Source organism: Molothrus ater, chromosome 13 (assembly GCF_012460135.2).
Source record: "Molothrus ater isolate BHLD 08-10-18 breed brown headed cowbird chromosome 13, BPBGC_Mater_1.1, whole genome shotgun sequence".
NCBI classification, from domain to species: Eukaryota; Metazoa; Chordata; class Aves; order Passeriformes; family Icteridae; genus Molothrus; species Molothrus ater.
In genome coordinates this window covers 14,067,119-14,090,798 of record NC_050490.2, presented here as the reverse complement: position 1 = coordinate 14,090,798, position 23,680 = coordinate 14,067,119, and the positions used below count along the sequence as shown (strand labels likewise).

At 46.6% G+C, this 23,680-nt stretch overlaps 1 protein-coding gene across 2 annotated transcripts in view; it reads right to left on the bottom strand.

Annotated features, from left to right (window-relative positions):
- SV2B (synaptic vesicle glycoprotein 2B) overlaps window positions 1-23,399 on the bottom strand; it is a 65,797-nt gene extending 42,398 nt beyond the window's left edge. The window contains exon 1 of one of the 2 annotated variants that reach the window (XM_036389481.2): window positions 23,213-23,399. The gene's annotated coding sequence lies outside the window, so the exon portion shown is untranslated. Of the gene's footprint in view, window positions 1-17,477; window positions 17,703-23,212 lie in introns of those variants that run through there. The other variant, XM_036389482.2, reaches the window with a different exon arrangement.
- Between the last annotated feature and the right edge of the window lie 281 nt (window positions 23,400-23,680).

Here is a 23,680-nt window from a genome sequence, read left to right as displayed (position 1 = left end):
TCTGAAATGATGTTTGTGCCTCTGTGCAATAGAGAAGGAAAGGAGGAAAAAACAGAAAAAAGAATATACTGCAGGAGCTAAAGAATGAGAGAAAGCAACAGCAGAGCATGAGATATAGGAAAGGAGGCAGGACAAGGCAGGGGATGGTGAAGGTTGGAAAGGTAGGGAGAGAAAAAGTCATAACAGTATCAGTCTCAGAAACTAAAGCTGCCTTGAGCCAGTAAAAAGAAGAAAAACAAAAAAAAAAACCCTGTTAGGCTCAGCACTTCATAGCAGTGAGAAGGTTCTGCACGTGCTTCCCAAACACACAAATAAATTCCTGCATTCAGGTTGGACATTAATGATGAAAAAGCTTCATCTCCCCAAATTAACAGCCACAATACATCATCAGGCTGTAGCACTACAGCCTGTGTGTATGCAGAGAGAAAATCCTCAGCATCACCTGCCGAGGCAGAAGAAGGATTGAGCTGTTATTTATTGCTCACTGTGACTCATGCCTGTGGGTAGGGGCGCGACAGTACAGATGGGAGTTAAAATCAGACTGCCAGCAGGGGGATTTATGCCAGGAGAGTTGAATTCAGGCAACTTCTGCTTATGTTCTACCTGGAATTTCTCTGTAAAATATGAAAAGAGTAAAAGAAATTTGAAAAACTCATGCCTATGCAGGTATTTGTTAGGACTCAGACAGGTTTGATTAGAGGAGACATCAAGAACTCTGTTCAGTTTTCTCTAATGCCACAAATGGCTCAATCAACTTAAGGTAAGGCATTTAGTTACCCTTAGGTTTAGTTCATTGTCTGCAAAATAGCTGTAATAACTTGTTTTCCTCTACTTGTCAGAGAAAACACAGGGCATAACTACAAAAAGAATCTTGTACCCCTGGTGAAGAGCTCAAAATTTCACCTTTCTGGACTTCAGATTGTCCTTGCCAAGACCACTGTGATGTTGAAATTATGCTCCCAGAGTTTCCTGTGAATGACCTTCAATGTGCTGTTTCTGATCAGAACCAAGAATATTTGCAGCATGTTTCATGGCTCTCCTTGTGCTCCTCTCATTTCAGCCCTAGCCAGAGAAGACTCTAAGAGCCATCAGACTCCCTAAAAATGAGAAGGCAACTGAGAGAGATCCTGAAACTCGAGCATCCCCTGCAAAAGAGACACTCTGGCTTTCAGAAGTGGGGGGCAGGTATTTTTTGCCCTGTCCCCACTGTCCCTGGTCCCAGTGTGCTCCTTCCTGCAGATACTGAAGTGAGGGGCATCCCTCTACCTGCTCCCAAAACTCAGACTCTTTGACCCAGCTCAAGGAGCTGTACAGCAGAAATGCCAGCTCTGGACTCCCTGGAAGTGGGTTTAGTGGAGGAATTTGGCTTTCAGCAAAATTTAAGCAGCAAGGGCCATCATCATCTTCCTTCCTGCTGGGAGGCTGGGACTGGCCTCATGTACACATTGGCTGGTCTCCACTTGCCCCTTGCAAAGCCCTGTTTGGTAAAAATCCAGGCAGCTTTTCCCTCAGCCCTCTCCACACCTCAGCTGGAGCACAGCTCTTGGTGTCAGCAGGAGAATCGAGGGTCTGAGGTGGGCAGCTGCATTTGGCCCCATCTGAGCATTTCATCAGTCCCTGTGTCATTACCCAGCTTCCAGCCCACATCCTGACAGGCTGAGCCCAAGCCTTGCCAAGCTCCTCAGGGATGGTTTGGCTGCCTGTCCTTTTGAGTGGCGTTTTGACAGTCCAGAGCTCCAGGAGAGCTGGCCATGCTCTGTGTGCTGCAGAGCCAGGCACAACAGGCCTCAAAGAGCTGCTCTTGAACAGCATGTCAGGGACTGGCTGCCAGGATCTGGGCTCCAAGTGTCCCCCTATTGCCAGCCCTCCCCAGCAGTGCTCCTCCAGCTGGCCTCTGATGGGCAGATCCATGGGACCAGGGGGCATGTGTGTTACAGACATGTCTTATGAAAAGTCTTTTTACTAAGATTTTTTTCTTTTCAGAAGCTTCTGCTTCTCCATGTTTTGTTGCTTGAGAATGTAATTTGAAGAATTGTTTATTTAACATGACAGCCACTTGTGTTGAAGCTGTGAGCAGTCACAAGATTTTACTATGAGTTTTTTTTCTCTAGCTTTTTGATTAAATCTTTTTTTTTATTCTTTTAGTGGAGCTTTAATATATAACTTTCTTTTAATATAACATATATATAATATATGTTATATAATATATAATATATAATATACTATATACTATATAATATATAATGTATAATATAAAATATATAATATTGTATGTAATATTTGAATGTAAATGAGATGGAGTCTCATAAGAGGAGACAAAGGGATATTAAAGAAATTTGAAAGACAAGAGATTAAAGTCTTGCACAAGGAAATTCCTATTTACACACTAACCTGTGTGGCTCCTGGGAATAAAAGGCAAGGTCTTAGGAGCATTAAAAAGCAGGGATTGGATGTATTTGAGGGAAAGAAGATCAGTTTCATCTGAGTTTCTTTTTTTTTTTTTTACAACATTTTTTTTCCACTTGGAGAATTAAGTTCTTCAAGACATGAGGCAAACATCAAGAGAACTTCACTCTGGTCAAGGCTGATCTGTAAGTATCCACCAAGACGTTTTCTTGGCCATATTTGTAAGTGTCCACCAAGAAGTTTTCTTGGCCATATTTGCTGGTGCCAGCTGTCAGAGAGGGCAACCCAAGCTAGATATTTCCCTGGGCTCTCAGTCCTGGGTAGCAGTAACAGGAAAGCTGTGGAATGTTTTTCCCTTCACCTGCTACACTGGGACTACTGACACAGAAATGACACCAGGAGATAAAGTGATATTTCAGCAAATGGCTTCTGCTCCTCATGGGGAACAGAGAATTACAGTCCATCACACCTGGAGGAAAGACAAAATAAATCCAAGGCTTTGGCTAGAAGCAGAAATCCTGGATGATATATGGGAGAAGTGGAGTGTGAGAGCAGGTGTCCTCCAGATGACAAGCCTGGGGGAATTAGCTGGCAAACTTCAAGGGGATAACAAATACTTCAAGGCAGATAATGTTAGTGCCTCTTCAGGGGAAAAAGGATAGGATATCCCAGGTGAAGAAAGTGGCAAGGAGGTGATGATCAGAAGTTATTTATCAAAGTGTAACCTCACACTTCCCTGTCAGGGAGCCAGGGAATGGCTGACGGACTGCCAGGTGAGGCATTTGATCCCCCATGGTTTTAAAAAAAAATTATTTTATTATTATTATTATCTCATAAAATTTGGTGTCTAAAAGGTCTGTCTGTCCTCTACAGAGTGTAGGTGACAGCTTTACCTTCTTCCTAAGTGTCCCCTGCCCAGCTGTCCTCATCTAGGCTCTCCTTCCAAGATTCTGCAGAGGTCTCTGTTCAACAGCAGATGCACGGTGCCTAAATTCGTGAAGTATGAATTTGGGGTACCAGGGTTTGATGCAGACACGAGAGGATTGCAGAGGTTTGCTGTCTGCAAGCAATGTACCATGAAAATTTACTGTGGGCAGGATTTTCTCTGGGAAATAACTCCCCTAATGTTTTGAAATTACTCTCCTACCTTGCTGAAAACAAAGGAAATGTCTCTCCCCGAGGGTTCCCAATCTGTTGCTGTCTCTGAATGCTGCAAATTGTGGGGAACTCCCCTGTGGTCAGAGCTGGGTGGCAGCACAGTGAATTGCAAACACAGCAGGGTTTTGTGAGCCCAGGATCATCCCTGATATTTACCTGTACAACCCCAAGGCTGCCTCAGTGCTGCTCCTACAAACCAACAGCCACCTCTGCTCTGCTCCTTTAGGGCACCCACATCTCCCAGCCAGACTAAAGCCAGTCTGACCCCCCTGGTACAGGCAGGGAAGTTTTGCCTGACCTTTCTCTCTACCTCTCCCATTTGTTGCACTTGGCAGGAGCGAAGCACTTGTCACAGACATATTTTCTGAAAACCCCTTTCATTAGGATCTTTTCTCCTGAGAAGCTGGGAAGCTTCAGCTTCTCCATGTTTTGCTACTTTGGAATGTGATTTGGACAATTGTTTACCCAGCATGTGAAATTGTTCTTACTTGATGACCAATGACAGCCACCTGTGTCGAGGCTGTGAGCAGTCACAGGATTTTATTATCATTCCATTCCTTTCTTTTGCTAGCCTTCTGATGTCTCCTTTCTCTTTTCTTTGGTATAGTCTTAATATGTAATTTTCATATAATATAATTATAATATAGTATAATAATATAGTATAATAATAATATAGCTATAATAATATACTATAATAATATTCTATAGTATAATATAATAGAACAATATAATATTATTCATTATTATATATTATTATTATACTATATTATTGATATAATATATTTAATATAACACAATATATAGAATATAATAACTATAATATAACTATAATATGATAAATATAATATAATTAATATAATATAATATAATATAATATAATATAATATAATATAATATAATATAATATAATATAATATAATATAATATAATATAATATAATATAATATAATATAATATAATATAATATGTATCATAAAATAATAAATCAGCCTTCTGAAACATAGAGTCAAAATTCTCATCTCTTCCCTGAGACCCCTGCAAACAGCACCACAAGCACTGGCTGTGGTCTCTGCAGCAAGGGGTTCCCCTGCAGCATGACATCATGCACAGAGCTCCCTTGGCTCAGGGACAGGGCTGATTTCTTCTGGTAGAGTAACCCTGGCTGCCAAGTGAAGGCAGAGCTGCTGATCTTTCTGCACAGCACCCTCAGCACCTGCCCCCAGCCACAGAGAGCTCCTTCCCAGGCTGGCTCCCACTCTAACCTGACAAATCACCCACTGTGCTGCCACAGATGGCTCAGCACTGCTGACTTTCTCTGCTAAATGTGGCCATGGTTTCCAGCTTTCCTGCCCTCCCTGCTCCTTTCTAGCTCAGTCATTCTGTGGGATTTATTTTTTCTTACACATTACATATACTTTTTAGGAATTTACCAGTGACTTTGGCTCATGCTCCTGGTCTGTTTGCCCCTGAGCAGTGTCTATATTCAAAGGGTGCTAAAAATCACCTGTGCTTTGCTGTAGGAGACCATGTGAAGAGAAGGTTGGAGAATCTGAATCAGCCCCCTGAGCTGTTTGACTCTGAGAGGGGTAAGATCAGAGGATATTTAATTAGGTTCCTAATTACAGCAGGTATTAACTGCAATAAAATCACCTGTGTTGGGATCCCAGAGCAATGTGAGCTGGAGATTTCAGAGATATGCAGTGCATGGATACACACAATTATTCCTTTGGCTTGAGCCCAACTGCACTATCAGTGACTGAAGATTTAACTCTAATGTGTCATTTGTTCTTTCCATGATAAAAGCAATGTAAAGAAATCACACATGAACACAGATGGGCTGAAATACCATCAAGACTCACTGTATTTCAACCCTAAAGTAAAATCAAAATAATAAAAAAGTGGGGTCACTATTGGAAAGCCCATATGGTACTTGAAGAAAAACCACCTTACTCTCTTTTCTGCATCCCTTCCAAAAATACAGCCCTACTGAGAGGAACAGACATTGTTTCCTCCACATGATTCTGACTAAGAGCCCAGAAAATGGGGAATCTATTAGAAATCAGGGGAATAACTTTGAAGGTTAAAAAAATCAATCTGTTTTGTAGTCCTTGCTTGTTTGTTTCATCAGGCTGATAACGTAGGAAAAAGCATCAAAAAATAGCCTGGTTTTCTATGAAAAAAGAGCTGCTAATAATGCTCTTTTTTTACCTAAGTAATACTTTTCTGGAAAATTTGGCTGGTTTTCCCTGATTCTGTAGAGTTCTGTAGTGGCTTCAGTAATTATTAGTGTAGATGGACAAAGGCAAACATTTGCTTCTCAAACCTTTTTAATTTGTCCAGAACAGATCCCTTTTCTTCTGAGAATTAAATTTTTGGATGAACATTCTTTGACCAGAGGGAAGGAACAGGTTCTTCAAAGAGAGATGAGGAATTTCTCTTTTCCATGAACCCATTGGCTTCTCTGGGTGGCACAAAGGGACTCTCCAGCTGGACCCAGCTCTGTTGGGACATTTGCAGTGGATGTGAAAGCCTGAAATTCAAACTGATGCTGAAGTTTAGACAAAGCTTCCTGACAGCAACATTTCTGGGGCTGAAGGACAGCATCTTGAGGGGACAGAGAGAAACCTCATCAGCAGGGCTGCTGAAAATCAAATTGCTGGCAGTAACCTGTAAGTGTGAGCCTGCACTGGCTGTACCACTGAGCCAGAAGTTTTAAGAGACCTATCTTTAACCCTTCTATGAATTAAAGATGGAAAAGACACCACAGCATGGCAGGATGGGGGGAATGCTGCTGTTGGCTTCCAACTTGCACAGGGTGTGAGGAGCAGCTTGTTCTCTACATCAGCCCAGTGGCAGGTAGATTAAACATCAGGTGGTACCTGGCTGCTGAAAAGAGCATCCAAATGTCACCCAGCATTAAGGGGATAAGGCCAAGGCTGCCAGGAGATGTTAAATCCAGGTAACTTCATCTGTCTGTGTGTTTCTCTTGAGTCATTGTTGCTTTTGCAGTGCAGGAGCCCTTCACTGCAGGCAGAGTAAAGTGCTGCAAGCCTCAGGGAGGGCTGAGGCTGATGAAATATAGATGGGAGCCTGGCAGGCTCCTTGGGCTGGGTAAATACATGCACAGTAATTGACTCCATCTTCAAGCAAGAAATGCTCTGCATAAGCGTGCAGAACAGGCTTGTTTGGCAGAGTGTGATATGCACATTTGATCCAGCAATCACTGAGGAAAAAAGAAAGAAATCCCCTCCTCTGTGATGAGCAACTGTGTAGTAACTAACAGGTAACTCCACTTTCAACCTTTCTCCCTTTTTACTCCACCTATTTTCCATCATCCACTCAGAAGATGCTAGCTCTAATGTCCTGTAGAAGAAGAATCTGATGAAAGCAGATGCAGCATGGGCACAAAATCCCAATCCAAAGCACTCCCAAAGAAAACATCTGCCTACCTGGAACCAGCAGGAAATGGAGCTGCTGATGCACAGATCATGCCATGGCCACTGCCATAATGAACATCTGGTTACAGCTCTCTTCCAGCTGCAAGGACAGGAATTCTCTCTGGGATGCCCTGAGTTCATGCAAACCTGTGAAATTACTAAAGGCTTTGATTGAGGGTCCTGCCTGTCCTTTCTATATCAGCTGGATCCTGGGAGATCTCTGCCTTCATGTGTTTTATCCACACATGGCTGGTCAGAACAAGCCACTGCTTCTGCAACCACAGTAAATTAATTATTTCTAGGCACCTCTTGTGTTTAACTGGATCTCCCTCACTTGGAGCAAGCAAGATTTCCCCTTCCTAGTGAGAAGATGAAACCTGAATGACCATGCCTGTCAAGGGCAAGGCACAAGTCCAGACCTGAGCAAGCAGGGCCAGATGGATGTGAAATGCAGCCATGCAGGAAGATTCTGCACTGAAATCTCATGTAGATTGAACCTCATGATGGAGTCTCCCAGTGGAAACAGCAGAAGCATCTCCTGCTCAAACAGGAATTTGAAACGTTTCAAAACAGATATTGAAAATTAATTTTTACTAATTATTTCAGCAGGGATGAAATTCATCCCAAACCCACTCAGCTCCAAGCTGCATCTGTGGACAAATTAGTAATGCCTAGTATCTTATGTCTGCCCACTAATTAACTCAGCAGCCACTGCCAGAGCTAATCAGGGAAGCAGCTCCATTATCCCCAGTACCCCCACAGGGCAGGGATCCACCAGCTGCCACCTCCCACGTGCTGCAGGGAGGGCAAGGAGCTGCTGTGAAAGGGAGGGCAAGGAGCTGCTGCTTTTGCTGCTGTGGAAGGCCACTGAAGCCCCTGCAGCTCTCTGGGTGGCTGTGGATATCCCCAGGTTTTTGTGGATATCCCTGGGTGTCTGTGGATATCCCTGGGTGTCTGTGGGACATCCCTGGGTGTCTGTGGGATATCCCTGGGTGTCCCTGGGTGTCTGTGGGATATCCCTGGGTGTCTGTGGGATATCCCTGGGTGTCCCTGGGTGGATGTCCCCAAGCCCTGCACCACCATTCCTGCAGCCAAAGAGTTTTTCCCATCCAGGGAGGATCCCTCCACAGAGAGTTCTTCCCATACACTGATAGAAAGGAGGGATTAAAGGAAGAAACTGAATCAGAGCTACACTTATTAATTGGAAAAAGACAAAGGTTGTCTCCTATAATCGAGGTGCCACAGGCTCTGCTGGAGCCCTGAGCCCCCATCCCTCCCTGGGGCTGCTGCCTTCCCAGAGCACCTCAAGGGGAAAATCCTCTCATTCAGAAAGATGTGCAGGAGATCAAAACCCCTTGGAAGGGTTTGTTTTGAGCTGACCTGTTTACTTGGGGGGCTTAATTCCAATTTAGGGGGGTTGGCAAGTGTCACAGACACAGTTTCTGAAAAATCCTTTCCTTAGGATTTTTTCTCCTGAGAAGCTGAGAGGCCTCAGGAACAAAATGCAAACAATGGTTATCTGCTGCTGTGGAATGCAACAGGTGCATCTGTGATTGGGCTCATGTGGTTATTTCTAATTAATGGCCAATCACAGTCAGCTGGCTTGGACTCTCTGTCCGAGACACAAACCTTTGTTATTCATTCCTTCTTTTTCTATTCTTAGCCAGCCTTCTGATGAAATCCTTTCTTCTATTCTTTTAGTATAGTTTTAATATATCATAAAATAATAAATCAAGCCTTCTGCAACATGGAGTCAGATCCTCATCTCTTCCCTCATCTTTGGACCCATGTGAACACTGTCACAGGCAGGCTGAGCATTCCTTCCCATCTGAGGGAAAAGTTGTGTAGCACAGACTTCATTTGCTTCTTTACTTGCTGTGCATTTCTGCTGAGCCACATGGGCTCAGATGCTGTGAGCCTGCCAAAAATCATGGTATTATTTCATAGCACATAGGAGGGAAAAAACCCTCAACAGCAGTTAATTGAATAATTACAATGAGGTCCTGCATTTTTCAGTACACTGTTGGGAGATGGAAATTCTGGATGTTTTTTTAATCAAATGGCTTATCTAAATCTAGTAGGAATTCAAAGCCGTTTCAGAATTTGATTTTTAAATGTAAAAAAAAAAAGATTTTCTTTTGGAAATCTTCCAGCTGGAATATTTCCCAGTGCAAAAACTTTTCTTATAATTATGAAAAAATAATTGAAATTGAAGAGCTACACTAGATGCTCTGAAAGAATGGAAAAGATGCCAAAATCATAGCAAACGACTTTCACTATGAACACACATCCCATTTTAATAGAAGTCTTGATTTTTAATGTGATTTCAATTATGTTATGGACCACCTCCTTAGGGCTATAGATTAATCCAGATTTGCTCAGATGAGAACACATCCATCAGCCCTGCTGTGACTATGTTCTTCTAATCAAATGCAATTAACAACTGTCGTGAAACACTAAAAAATACCACTTACAAACTGCTTAATGACTCCCATAAACTGAACTGATTCATGTAATTTTTGAAATCAAGTTTCAACTAGGTCCAAAGAATAATGAAAACACAGATTCTGCTGTGGACATATCACCTAAGTCTGAGCAAGGAAGATAAATAGCTCTTTTTTCCTTATCATTTGGAAAAAAAAAAGCTCCTAAATGCCTTGTTTTGTGTAGCAAATGTTGGCCAGTTCACTCAGGCTGTGAGTAAGCAAAGCTTTGCTGGCATGTTTACTCACAGGCTTTTCTAGACTTCTCTCCCATCGGATGCAACCATCAAACTCTCGAAATATTTCATAAAATGATGACAAAATTTGACCTAATTTATAGATAAAACAAGCAGAAATCAATTCTCAGTGATGATTATGTATTAAAATAAATGCAGTCCAGTGCAAGGGCTAAATTCTCCTCGCAGGAAGGATGGAAATCCTCTCTCCTTCCTCTGTCTGAACATCTTCATGACCCAGAGGGACCCGCAGCCCTTTACCCATCCTGTCCTGTTCCTCCAGGCTGGATGTCCTCCCTGCCAGGGTGGCCTGGTGCTTTCAGGACAGATTATCCACATCTCTGCAGATTACAGCAGCATTTTAACCAAGTTGATATCTTTTCTCTCTTTATACTCACACTAACGAGATCAGAGACATTTCCTCAAGTTTTTCTTTGATCACAGGATAGATTTGCATGCCTGTTTTGGACACTCAGACAATGAGGGTAGTTTTCCTGCTGAAATGTGTCTTTTCTGACAGCATAAAGTGACAAAATGTCTCAGGCCAAGCTGTGCTGCTGTGACAGTCCCTGCAGTCACAGCTCACAGATCAACCCTCTCAACACTTTTGGCCCCTACCTCTAATCCCAGCTCTCCTCTTGCCTCTGCCTTTATCCTATAACTCATCACAAACCCCTCCCCTCTCTCTGCCTGCACTTCCACCATCCCTTGGTCTGTCCCAGGGTTTTGGGAGCTGAGCCTGGAGCTGCTGTGTGCTCACACAGACCTCAGGTGTTGGCTCCCATCACAACCAGCCTTGGAGCACCTGCAACAGCCTCTGAATGCCACCAGGTCTCTGACAGCTCAGCCTGACCCCCATCTGCAATCCCCACCTCCCTGAGCACTCCCACACCTTGGCTCTGAAAATGAGGAGCCCAAACCCACGTCCTGATGGTGCCTTTTCATTGAAACCCACAGAGCTATTTTGGGTCTGTTTGTATGGGATGGCCAGATGTATTCAAACAGAGACTAATTTCACCAGCACAAACTTGTCCTCACATAACTTCATTTTCATCCAGACAGAAGCTTTTCAAGCAGCAGCAAGGAAACCCTTTCAATATTTAATCAGCTGCATGGCCTGGAACAGCAGGGACCAGCAGCAGCTGCCTGGCACAGAGTGGGCAAAGGGGGATGAGGGCTCTCATCCTCACCAAGCCTCTCTCCATCCTGAGAAATTGCCTCCTCTACAAATGTGCTCTGGAGAAAGCCAAATGTAAGCCCTCTTTCAGCCTTCTGCTCTAGCTGTGACAGCTTTCAAACAGCATGGATTTGAAACACCTTATTTTTCATTCCTCCCTTCCAAACTCCCTGACGCTTCCCAGGTGTAAATCTTCCTTCCTTTCCTACTGATGGCTGGGAAATTGCTCTGCTCAGCACCCTGTAATTGTGAGTCAGCAGGACTTGAGCTCTCTCCCGTTTCTTTCTGGTTTTAAAGCAGACAGGGTGTAAACTTTGGCTACAGACGAGGCTTTGCAGAATTTGCAGGGTGTGTGGGGGGGTAAAATGAGGCTTTTCCTAATCTTTCCTCATTCCCTTAGTGCCTGCCCTGTGTGTGTCAGAGGGATTACAGGAGTTGAAAGGGCATCATCTGTCATGGGCTGGCTGCAGCATTCAGCACAGACTCTCTTGGTAGCCACCATGCTTTAGGAGGACAGCTTGGAAATAAAGCCTTAAGGAGAGACCCCAAAGTGACCTGCTGTAGTCATGCCTGATTTCCAAAATCATCTCACAGCACCAAATGCTTTCTGGCCAGAAATGGCCTATGAATGTTTCCAAGAGCTCCTGATCCCTGCAAGATCCCCAGTGCCCAGCAAGGCTCTGGTTTGTCCCTCCCCTGCTGCTGGGCACCCTGGGCTGGAGGTGTCTGTGCTGCCCAGCAGCATTCTCTGATGCTTTGCACTGTCTTAGCTTTTAAGAACAAAGGATCCTCTCTTGCTAAAACTATAAAATAAATACTAATAACCAAACCTAAACACCCTTATCTAAAAGAAGAAAAAAACCCACCAAAAGCATATGGTGATAAATGCTTTTTATCACCATATAAAGCATTATATGCTTTATAGAAATAAATTTTATAAATTTATTTATAAAATAAATACATTTATTATTTATTTATTAATAAATAGTAAATTAGTGATAAATAGTAAGTACAAGATTAATTAAAATGACTCTTAATTCCCATCCTCTAGCTCTGAGAATGTAAAAAGGCATTCCCCATCTTCCCAGGGGCGTCCCAACATCAGGGCATCACCAGAGTCCCCAGGGGCCAGTGTCTGGCAGTGGTGACAGCAGGATTTGTCATGCATGTGCTGGCCCCACTGGAGAGGAGCTCCCTGCTCCTTCCATGCTGGCCACAGCCTGCCTTGGCTCACCAGGGAGCCTCAGCCTGCACCAAGCCCAGCAATTCTGGGGCTGAATTGCAAGAGAAAAGACTCCTCATCTCCTCTCAATGCCAGCCAGTCTGACTTTTTCAACAGCACCTACACATCAGGAGAAGAAACCACTGGGATTTCTCAATCTGGGTCTAGGAATAAATCATTTAACACCTCATTTACACATGCTTATAATTAATGCACACTAGATTGCTGCAATGAAACAGTCATGATAAAATATCTGAAATCCACTGGGCTGCAAGTGCATTGGTTTGGGGGTGTAGAAGGACAAATGAACCCCCCAAGAAATGGCTGATCCCACTGGCTCCCAATCTCTCTTTCAGTGGAAGCAGATGAGAGGAATTTGGGTCAGATTTCCTCCTTTGTAGTGTGCTGAAAGCATTTGAGAACCAGTTGCCATTTTGTAAAAAGCCCACACCTCTTATGGCCACAAATCTTCTCCTGCTTCCCCTCTATCAGGTGAGAGAGAGCCCTGGATTTGTGTACAGAGCAGAATTATCACTTTTGGTTTTACTGCATCATGAGGTGCCATATCTCTCATAGTAGCCCATCTATCTCTTATTCTGGCATAAAGTCCAGAGAAATTTTACTTTTTTCACTGGATTTACAGCCCTGAGAATGACATCAGGATCCACCCACCTAGGATAGTTTATAAACCTAAAAGAACTTTTATCCATCAGCAGGAACTTTTATCCATCTGTGCAACACACCCTCTGTGCCAAGTACGGCTGGAGAAGAATTCTGCAGGCTTCCATTCTCATCCCCCAAACCCTCAATCATCCCCCTGGAGGCATCAAATCTAATCTGCCTCTAACCTGATTCCCCAGATGTGCTGCTTCCCCAGGGAGTGTGACTCAGAGGAGCTGCAGAACAAGGTGCAACTGGGCTGGATGGAGGGCCATGACTGCTTAGAGAACTGCAGCATAAGTGAGGTTCCTCAAAAAATTCACCACCACCTCCTCTACAGCGTCTCCTCTGAGTGTCAAGGCAGAGAGGAGACACCAGGAGAGCCCTGCATGCCTGAGAAGGGCTTGGATATGAGTTCAGGAGGTCAGGAACCTGTAAGCTGCAATAATTACAGCAGTTAATCTGCAGCAGCCTGACCACCTGCCACAGAGGGCAAGAGAAGTGTCCCTTGGAGGAGGCAGGGTTTTCCCTGCTGCCAGGAGGGATGTGGTGGGAGCAATCCCTGAGACACCACTCGTGTCCTGACAGGGGACCTGTCTTCAGTTTATGTGGGATCTCAGCACATCGTTCCCGATGTCCAGAGATGCCAGGAGAACCCTTGGGCGTCTCGGAAATCCTGGAATGTTGCCAAGAGTGTTTGGTGGCTTGATTTTGATCCATCCACAGAAGTGACAGCAGTTTGAGGACATGAGAATCACTTTAGAGTGAAGGGTGTAAAAGGGACACATTTAGAGGGTGAAATATAAACTTTAAGGATTTTGGTACAGGGGGGTTATGGAGACAAGATGGAGGGATCAGGGCGTGTCTCGTCCTTCTTCTTTCTTCTTCTTGTCTTCCATCTCCTGTGGTGATGTTGGCACTTGGGGATTGGTTTATGGTGAGAGTGCACTTGCCAACATGGGTGAAAAGTATTGGAAAATAAAAGTAAATATCATGTACGTAGATTTTAGTATAAAAAGACATGACCGCCCCGTGGGTGGTCAGAGTGCCTGTGACTGCTTGCAGATCAGACCTCTGTTGGGCAGACAGAAAATTTTGTAGATAAGAAACAATAAACAATCTGAAGATCGAAAAGCTGAAGAGTCCAGACTCGTCCTTTGAAACGCGTGCCACCCAAGAACCACACTACCCGTGTCGGGGCAGAGACAGACAGCCAGACCCGACAAGTTTACCTGCAGAGAGCAGGAGGGCTCTGGAGCCTGTCATGTGCACAAGCAGATTGGCTCCCATAGCCCTTTCCCCAGGGTGAAAAACATCCTGCAGGGATCTGTTCACCTGTCCCATTTTACAGAGCACCCCACAGGGATTATCTCCAGGCCAGGACTGAGCAGGTCTCCAGGCTGCAGTGCTGCTCAGAGGACACCATGCCTTACTCCCAGCCCGAGGGTGGGAGGCCAAGGAGGCAGCTGCTGTGCTGGGAACCAGGGCTTGGACAAATCCACCCATCACCCAGCTGGGAGCTGCTGAATTCCACCTTCCTGCAAGCCCATCTTCCACAAGAGCTGCTGTGAAGCCCAGCAAAACACCAAGTTTGGCTGGAAACACTGAATCAGTGATAACTGAGCCCTCACAGTCCTGCAGCAGCTCCTGGAGGAGCCTGCCCAGCATCAGACCTGACACAAACCTCATGCCAAGAGGCATCTTGGAGCTGTACCTGGCTTCTCTGGGGCAATTCTGATGTTACCTGGGCTCTGGGATTTGAGAAGAGAAGTCAGCAGCCCTACTGACTGTCTCCTGCATATCACAACTTTGTAGATATTGATTGCATCCCTCTCTATCTGCAGTCATATCTCCAGGTTTGGCACATGAAGGTGAGCAGAAAATAATCTCTGAAGACCTGTAGCCCCTCCAACTTTAATGAGGGAGGTTAGAATACTGACAATGCTCTCACATTTCAACCTCCTCCAAGCAAGAGAAGCTGTAATTTCTCCTCCCTCCTTGGCATTAGGGCAGTCAAGAACATGCCTAGGTGAGTTGTCACCTTAGATATTGGAGACTCTCTGACATCTATTTGTAAAGATTCCCTGGGACAGTACTAGAAAAGGAGAAGAATTGTCCTCAAAGTGGCCTGAGCTCCCCAGCTCCCTTTCTCTGACTAAAATCTCATTCATAAGAGGTTCTTCCCTCAGTTTTAACCCAGCTCCTCTTTCAAATTCAGCACAGCCAAGGGAATCTGCCAGGCCACCTCAGGCAATCCCACCTTCCTTCTCCCCCAACACCAGTGGGTTTCCTCTGCCATAACCCTGCTCACTAAGTCGTGACTGCAGGGGGAGAGCACACAGGCTGAGCAGATGGGCTGTGAGGGAGGAAGGCCTCACTTCAAGCACAAATAGCTGGTGGGAATTTAGCAGATGTGGTAAGAAAAATCTGGAGAGACAAGCATGAGGTGACAGGATTCCAATTTCAATCAAATAATGTGGAAGTCTCCCTTGGCAAGGAAAGGTTTTATCTTCCATCCTCTTGATTGCCTTGTCTTGAAGAAATGATGACTGATGCCAAGTGCCAGCACAGGAATGATCTGGAGTATTCTTCATTGAAGATCCCATATGACTCCCTGCCCTCACCAAATGGCTTTTTTTTCCACAAGGGAAATCCATCCTCTATAACCCAAATGTCCATAAGAAAAGACTAAAACTCAATTAAAGTCATAAAATTCATTAATTCTGTACCACATTCCATCCTGTTTATGTCCAGAGGCAGACCTTTAAGATCAGACCTTCACTTCCCCATTATCAAATCAGGATGGCTCAGGAAATTTGGAACATTATAAACATCTCTATATCCAGCATATTGTAATATTCATTTGGCCCTAGAATTTCATCTTGGCAGAAGCACCAAAGTTATCACAGATGGGTATGAGGTTTTTTTCTTTATAAATATTACAGAGCCATTAATTAAACAGGGGAAATGAACTGTGCCAGGCAGCACTGCAGAGGGACAGGAAAGCACAGTCACCATTGGCCAGCACCTCAGACTGGATGTGGGATGAGCGCTCACAACACCGAACTGACAGCAGAGATACTCTGGCATCAACATTACTGCAGGTTTTAGAAGATATTTCAACAAGAAAAATAGTTTACAGACATTACTGGTGTTCAGAAGCAATGTTCCGGGTAACATGAAGGATTTTCAACCTTTTGAAACAAACCATGGTATTTTGGTAAAGGACATGAAAGCTGTCCTCTCTAAGATGATTTCCTCACATTATCAACACCCAAAGACAACAAATTGGGCAATTCCTGCACCTGCACTCTTTCCTTCTTGCCCTGTGCTGGGATGTGGTCATGCAAAGCCCCCTCCAGTTCCATGTGTTCTCTTCACCCTCTGCTAACCACACAGATTTAGTCAAAAGATTGTCCCCCTGCACACACTTGAAACAAAAGTCAAAGTCAAAACCTGCTGCTGAAGAGAGGAGGACCTTTTTCTTTAAATATAACTGGTGCTGAAATGTCTAGGTTGCTCTAAAATAATCACAAACCCCAAAGTGACTTACTCTCATTGCCACAGCATCTAACATCAAAGAGAAGGAAATGTGTGAATTTTTAGCAAGTGGAGGTTTCTGCATGAATACATCATGAGAGGAATATTTTTATAAACAAATCATCTCTGAAATGTTCTCCAGAACTAGTTCTAATTCTGCTTGTCATAAATAAATCTAGAAAAAATGTTTTGGTATCCCCAAATCCTGCATCAATTTTTGTGTGAAACACAGGTCTGCCAAGAAGGTCATATCTTTGAACCTGTTAGAAAACTTGCCAAAGCTCCCCCACTACATTTCTCCTTTCCTTTTTTTTTTTTTTTTTTTTTTGTTATGTCCAGACCTTTGCAGATTCAATACAGCCAGATTGCGAAGGCTGCTCTTAGGTTTATTATTCCCTGATCCTCTTTAAACAAGGGCCCTAAATTCATCCCTGGTATAAGAGCTCTGCTGTCACTCAACTAAGATGCAGGACACCTATTTTGAGAATCCTGTGAGACACTGACTTGCAAACCTCTCATTTGGAATAATCCCATGTCAGGACATCAGAGAGCTCATGGTCCCAACAGAGTGTCCAGTGAGACCCTCTTCCTTCCAAACATCTTTATCTGCACCTCTCTCTACATCAGCTGCTGGCAGAACTTAGGGGACTGGCTTCAGTGAAAAATGCAGTTAGACTTTAGGATGGAGATAGTTCATCAGCCAGGAGAGTTGAGAGGCTTTATGTGTCAACTCAGGGGCAGGAATTTATGAATTACTTCCCACAACTCCTGCAATAACAAGCACAGGGCAGAAAAAGCAGCATTCAGGTAGGAGCTCACATAGGACTACATGGAAAATATCAGACCAAGCTGGAAATCAGGAGGGAAAAAAGATACAGGGTGGGCAATGGATCTGCCTGTGAGCGAGAGCTGGACTGCCCAGGCTCACACATGGATCTGCTTGATTCCCAGCCTCTCACTTAACAGTAATTAATTTGCATTGATGAGCACTGACCCCTGGAAAAGCTTCCCTACAAACCAAATGAGCTCCACTGGTATTTTTTCCTGTCACTTTCCAGCTCCCTCCTTTTGCTTTTCCACCCCTTTAAACCCCATTTCTTTTGCATCTGCACTGATTGCCCAGAACAGGACCAAAGAGAAAAAAGCATCATCGCTTACCAGAACTAGGAAATATCTCAGCACATCCATTCACCAGCCATTTCCCCTCTGCCTAGCCCGCAGAGCTGCTCCTGGAAGGTTTGCCCCTCTCTGCTGGGATGCCACAAGCCGGAGATTAGAAGCAAATGCTCTGCAAGCCAAGCCGATCATCCCGCTGCCAGCACACCCAGGTACTGAGGCAGGAGCGATGGAAAAGTCCCTCAGCCAGCAGAAAACACCAGCGCAGGCACACACACACCCCCAGGCACCGAGGAGCAATGGCAGAGAGGGAGGGAGGGAGGAGGAGAGCAGATGGGAGGGGGTGGCTTGGGGAAACCAGGCAGCGGGCGATGCTAACGTGACAGATGTGTTGACTTTTAAGTTAAACAGGAAATTGAGGATGTTCGACGACGCAGGAGGAAAGACATTAGCTCACATTAAAGGCAAAGACTTTCCATGGTCTTTCCCTTCTTTGCTTTCTCTCTTTCACCCAGGCTTTCTCCTGTGATTTCTAGCTCTGCCTTTCCAGGCAGAAACAAGCCACGGTTGATGCTGACTCTGCCTGTGTGTCTGGGCAAGGCAGGAGCTGACACAGAATTCCCCATCCTAGCAGCGAGTTGGGAGATTGTTCTTTTAGTCCCCCTTCAACTCAGGCTCCCCTGACATTATTTAAACAACATCCTCTAGATGATATGAGTAAAAGAGAGAATGCTGAACAGGAGAACAAGGCTTTTAATTTGTCCCAGTTCTGGGTAGGGGAAAACACAGGGTCAAAATCCTGATTTAGCTTATGTAGAATAAGCAGCAGAAAGTGGAATAAATTTATTTAAATGCAGGGGAAATAAAGTGTCTTGGTGCACTCAACTTCCCCATGAATAAACCTGATTTTTCCACAGTCCAGACAAGGGTGACCAGGCTGAGTCTGCGGGATAAGAGCTGTACTGTGAGGGTCCACAGGTCCAGGGGATGTAACTCCAGGGCAAGGCAGCAGGTCTAGTCAGCAGTAAAATGTGAAGAGAATTGGGGAAATCAAAGCCCACTGATCTCTTAGTTACAGCCTGGAAAACCAAGTGTAGGAAGGCAAAGCACACTGGGTTAGAGCTAGACCTCAGCCATTAGAGGTTAGGGCAGGAAGAGAGTGGCCCCACCACAAACCCATGGACAGAAGATCAGCTAGGACACAAGGACTCTGTTCCTGTTTCATGAGCTGGTCCTCCCTGCTGGCTTTTTCCACTGCCTTTGGCACAAGGAGGAAGAGCTCCCTTGTCATCCCTGCGGAGCTGGGCGTCAGCCACAGCCCAGCCTGCACAGTTGAACCTTTTTCCTTCATCTCCCCTCCAAAACTTTGTCCCTAGACCCACATGTAGAGGGTCAAGAATATGTCTTCTGTGGCATGAATGGGCCCCCAGGGTGACATTAGTGACAGGACTCCTTTTTTTTCTAGCAGCTGTGCATTAGGTAAAGAACAGAAATCTGCTATGGGCACTTGCTCCATAAAGGAGTGAAACATTCAGGTTTTGGTGCAGTCTAGCCTGCCTCCCTGTTTGCATGCCATTCTTCCCCACCCCCTCACTGTCCCTGAGCTGTGCTGTTGGCCTCCCTTCAACATTTTAATGGAGTATTGACAGTGATCCATTCCCACTCCAAACAGATGAACCTGACTTGCATCCCCAGATTCCCATTTGCTGAGCCAGCCCAAGCAGGAGAGTTTGGAGCATCTCCTCGGATGGATCAGCTGCACTTTCCAAAAGCATTCCTTTTTCTGGTTAGAGGAACAGCTTGGAAAAGTCTAGCAAGGATATTACACTTTGGAAAACTGCTGCCTCGGGTCTCTTGTCCCTCCTCCTGCCTGCTGCCACGCTCCCCATCTCTGCAATTATTTATAAAGCTCCGTGTTCTTTCCTAATTGGGATGTTCCCCTTCCCCTTGCACGTCACTCCTGTGTCACTCTGTATCTGGGCCCCTGGTGACCTCTTGGAGTGCTTGGCAAGGCTGGCAGCAGCCAAATGAGTCATCAGCAACCTGCTGGCATCTCCCTCCCTCCCTCCATCCAGCCATGGCCCCCCTGGCTCCCACCGAGCCTGGCTGCAGCCAGGGAGGCCTGGTGGAGTTTAAAGCTGTCTAATCCCCTGGATAATTCATGAAAAGAGGATTACCCATTCTGTGCACAGCCCTTAACCTAAATAGAAACCAGCCTTCCCCTTGCATTACAGCTCTTGTGGCATGGAAGTGTTTTCCCTGCACTGCTTCCCCATCCCATCCAACCTAGGGGTTAACTCTGCTCTTGCTCAAATCTGGGACAACCTGGTTCTAACCCATGGAGCTACAGTGAAACAAAACTGGGTTTTGTAAAGCAGAGGTGAGACTGTGTTCTGTGAACAGCAGCAGGATCAGTGCAGACTCATCCCCAGAAGCACATTCTCTCCCTAATAAAAGGCAAACTCCTTTGTGGGGTCCTGCCCCAGGACCTGGGCTCTGGCTCACCAGGAGCTGGGTTATCCCTGCTGCCACAGGGTACAGCCAGGGAGGTGGTGAAAAGGGAATACTTAACCTGTTACCTTTCCTGCACGCAGAGATGGAGGGATAGACTGATGCAGGAGGGATTCCTGATGGATTCAGCAGCTTCCTGGGAGACCACAGCAAGCCTCACCTCTCTCCTCATTTTCTCTCTCCTTATTTTCCTGAGCGTGTCTTCTCACCTTCCTCTCGTTTTCCTCCTCTCCTCTACCCCAGATGGTGAAATGAGTTCTGACCCAGCCACCACAGGCTCCCCTTTCCTACAATGACTTTGTTGTTTTTTTTGGCAGTTAAAGTCCTTACTGGACTTTAGTCACCGTAACATGAAAGCATTCATTAGCACAGGAGTAATTCCATAATCTCTTCAGAAGAGAACAATTTCAGAGGTTCAGCTGGAAAATCAATTTGCCAGCTTGACGATGCAGGAAGAGGATTTTTCAAGGCTGGCTTTGGCTTCCCCAGCAGGACTGTTATCAACCCTGGGGCTTGGTGGCCAGGAAGAGGCCACCCACAGCAGCTCTGAGGGGAGGTGGCAGGACCTGGGGCTGTCATTTGGCTCAGGCAAGGAAGGGAGCTGTGGCAATTGCAGGATGAGCCTCAGAACCAGACCTGTCTCACCAGGTTTTGTCCAACACTGTGCTGTACAGGTGGGACAGCATCACCATGGGTCATGGGGAATTTCCCTGCCTTTTTCATCTCTCATACTTCATTTCACCAAAGCAGTGCTCCCAGCTCAGAGCATGAAAGGGATGCATCTCAAGCATCCTGCCTTTTCCCTGCAGTTACAGGCTGAACTAGACTCTTGCACCTCCTGTACCAAGTACCTGCCCATGTGCTCTTCCTCTCCTCATGGAATTTTTCACACTTTGACTGTGCTGACAGAAGCTGGGGCCCTCACCCTGCCTGCAGGCACACAGCCAGATTGGCAGAAATCATCTGCAGGTGCAAGGCTGACTTTAGGGAAGCATCCAGCTCTGTGCTTGCAGGCTGGGGGCTGCCTCAGAACCTGAGTGGGCTTCCACCTCCAGCTCAGCTCAGATCCTTCAATCAGAAGTTGTCAGGTACCAGAGATTTTCATTTAAAGATGTTCCAGAACACAAATAGGTGCAAAAAGCTGCTTCATGGGACAGACCTCTCAGAATTTGGCAAGCTGAAGTGGAAGGCTGTCTCCTGTCAGCTGCTTTTTGGTTCTGGCTTTGATGTTCCCATAGGGTTCCCCAGCACCCACACTACACAACTGCAAAGTTGTGTTAGGAAAACCCAAGGTGTCCTTGCAGATCTGATCTCCAGCTGAGTCCCTCTGACAGTGGTGGACATGCTTTTGACAGCAGGGCCATGAGGAGGAGGAGAAGCAACAGGAGTTATTTAGGACCTCTTGGAACTCTTGAGACCCAGGGCCCCAGTGTGGGTGCTGCTACCTGTGGCAGCTCTCTTACAGTGGAGGGAGAATTCCCCTGCTCCTTCTGATGGAAGAAGGCTTTTCTATTGTGATTCAGAAGAAGCCATGGATGCTGCCTCTGCTCCCACTCCTTCCTCCAGGCTGTCCTCTAGGAGTCTGACCTACTGCATGAACTGTTAGGGTCCTGTGTCATTTTGGGCAGAGGCACCAAGGTGTATTCCCAAATGAGCAGCAGAGGTTGGGCTCAGTGCCTGGGATGATCAGTGCAGAACTGTTGTGTGCTCAGTATCTGGCTAAGTAAACCAGAGAATTAACCCTTTTCCTCTCCCTTCCCCCAAGTGATAACACCAGGGACACAGAGGAGACATGAAACAGCAGTTTTTATGCCATGCCAGACACTTGACTTTCTCTCAGCCTACCAGAAGCTTCTACTCTGACTCCTCATGGCAGGAGTCCCCCATAAGCTCTAGTGGGTGCTTACAAGTTTCCAACCTGACCACAGTCAGGGATCCCCCTCAGCACACACAGAGCACTGCATGCTCCTCCCCTGAACATTATCAGCATCAGGCTGTTACTCTTTTCCTTTTTTTCTCGAGATGAGGTCATCCCTGACAAGTAATATCCTTGCAGGGCCACTTTTTGCCCATTATTTTAATGGGATCTTGGTGTCACAGATCATATTGCTGCAGTTTGATGCATGTAATAAAATTTTCCCTTGAACAAACACTTGTCCTCCAAAAGAAAAATAATCCCTGCAGAGATTGTGCCTGGATGTGCTTCAGGATGTGCTGTGGGCATGCACACATGCACGGGAACTTGTCACCACAGCACCTGCATCCCACCACAGCCACTGTGCAGAGAGACAGCCCTACTTTCTCTTTGTGGCTCCATTAACCCTTCCTAGGAGGAGAGACTAACTGTAGTTTTATTCTTTAGCTGCAGTTAGACTCTGGTGGAGAGGAGGGTGCAGGGAGGACGGTGGCAGTGGGTGCAGGACAGCTCGGGTTGTGCACACAGGCACGGCACACTCACAGCCCGGGCTGCCACCACCACCAGCACAGCCCTGCGTGGCTCCATGGGGACAGCACAGCCCCTGTGCCCGAGCAAACAGCTCCTGCCTGTCCCTGCCAGCCCATCCCGGACAGGGCACACACCAGGAGCACTCCGGTGCTCAAGTTCAACTCCACAGCGCAGCAGCTCCGGGCAGAGAGCGAAGGCAGCAAAGCGGGGCTGGTTTAAATCGTCCCCAACTGCGCCGACCCTTCAACCCCATCGCACTGACCCAGCCCCTGCAGCTCCCCCCGATCCATCCCAGCTCAGCCCCTGCAGCTCCCTCCGATCCATCCCAACTCAGCCCCTGCGGCTCCCTCCGATCCATCCCAACTCAGCCCCTGCAGCTCCCACCGATCCATGCCAGCTCAGCCCCTGCAGCTCCCTCCGATCCATCCCAGCTCAGCCCCTGCGGCTCCCACCGATCCATCCCAGCTCAGCCCCTGCGGCTCCCTCCGATCCATCCCAGCTCAGCCCCTGCGGCTCCCTCCGATCCATCCCAACTCAGCCCCTGCGGTTCCCTCCGATCCATCCCAGCTCAGCCCCTGCAGCTCCCTCCGATCCATCCCAACTCAGCCCCTGCAGGCTCCCTCCGATCCATCCCAACTCAGCCCCTGCAGCTCCCTCCGATCCATCCCAACTCAGCCCCTGCGGCTCCCTCCGATCCATCCCAACTCAGCCACCCACTCCGCGCCCTTGCGCATCTCCTTTTTCACCTTTTGTTTTAGTTTCTTTTCCCTGCCCCGGCTGTCCCGGTGTTCCGTGGGCACAGGGAGCGGCCGGTCCTTACCTGGTGCGGCCCCGGGGCGGTGCGGGCGGTGCGGGGTGCGGGGTGCGGCGCAGCGCGGCTCTGCGCTCGCATCTCCTCTAGCACTGATGCAGTCCTGCCAGGAGCCGCATGCCAATGATGCGGACCCGGGGATCCCAGCCCAGGAGCCCCAGCGATGGGAGGGAGCCCAGCGTGTCCTACCCGCTTCCCTGCGGTCCCCAGCCCGGCTGCGGAGCGAGAGGAGGCAGCGGAGAGAGCGAGGAGCTGCACAGCAGGCAGGGAGAGAGAGGCAATGCTTGTGTAATTTCATCACGGTAATAAAATCCAACCCAGAGTCTAAGTGTTGCAGCTCTCTAGCAGAGTTCTTCATTACACGAGGGCTTTTTTTTTGTTTTTTTTTGTTTTGGTTTCGGTTTGGTTTTTTTTGGTGTAATTGCTGACATGCAGGAATGTTTCTAGCTGAAAGCAGAGGGGAATCCCAGCATGACT